The sequence below is a fragment of the Lipotes vexillifer genome, unplaced genomic scaffold (genome assembly GCF_000442215.2).
Source record: "Lipotes vexillifer unplaced genomic scaffold, Lipotes_vexillifer_v1.1 scaffold1699, whole genome shotgun sequence".
Taxonomy (NCBI): Eukaryota; Metazoa; Chordata; class Mammalia; order Artiodactyla; family Lipotidae; genus Lipotes; species Lipotes vexillifer.
Genome location: NW_006796961.1, coordinates 1,813,360 through 1,813,904, shown reverse-complemented (window position 1 = coordinate 1,813,904; position 545 = coordinate 1,813,360). Strand labels below are relative to the sequence as shown.

The 545-nt window shown below is 44.0% G+C and overlaps 1 non-coding gene across 1 annotated transcript; it reads left to right on the top strand.

Annotated features, from left to right (window-relative positions):
- Positions 1-247: 247 nt before the first annotated feature.
- TRNAE-CUC (transfer RNA glutamic acid (anticodon CUC)) lies at positions 248-320 on the top strand. The gene has a single exon. It is a non-coding gene; the product is annotated as a tRNA-Glu (tRNA).
- The last annotated feature ends 225 nt before the right edge of the window (positions 321-545 follow it).

The following is a 545-nucleotide window of genomic DNA, read 5'->3' as shown; positions in this document are numbered from 1 at the left end:
AGAGATAGATAGAAGTAAAAGGATGGAGAAACATATACCATGCCAACACCAAACAAAAGAAAACTGGCATAGCTATATTAATTTCAGACAAAGCAGACTGCAGAGCAATTAAAACTCACAGGAATGAGGAAGGGCAGTACATAATTATACAGGGGCCAAGTCTCCAAGAAGACATAGCAATCCTTCATGTGTATGTGTGTAACAACAGAGGGGCAAAATATACAAGGCAAAAACGGACAGAGGGACTTCCCTGGTGGTCCACTGGGTAAGACTCTGCACTCTCAATGCAGGGGGCCCAGGTTCGATCCCTGGCTGGGGAACTAAGATCCCACATGTCACAACTAAAAGCCCTCATGCCGCAACTAATAGCCCAAATGCCGCAGCTAAGAAGTCTGTGTGCCACAACCACAAGATCCTGCACCCTGCAACCAAAAGATCCTGCATGCCTCAACGAAGATCCCACATGCCACAACTAAGACCTGGTGCAGCCAAAATAAATTAATTAATTAATTTTTTAAAAAACTGATAGAGCTGCAAGGAGAAAT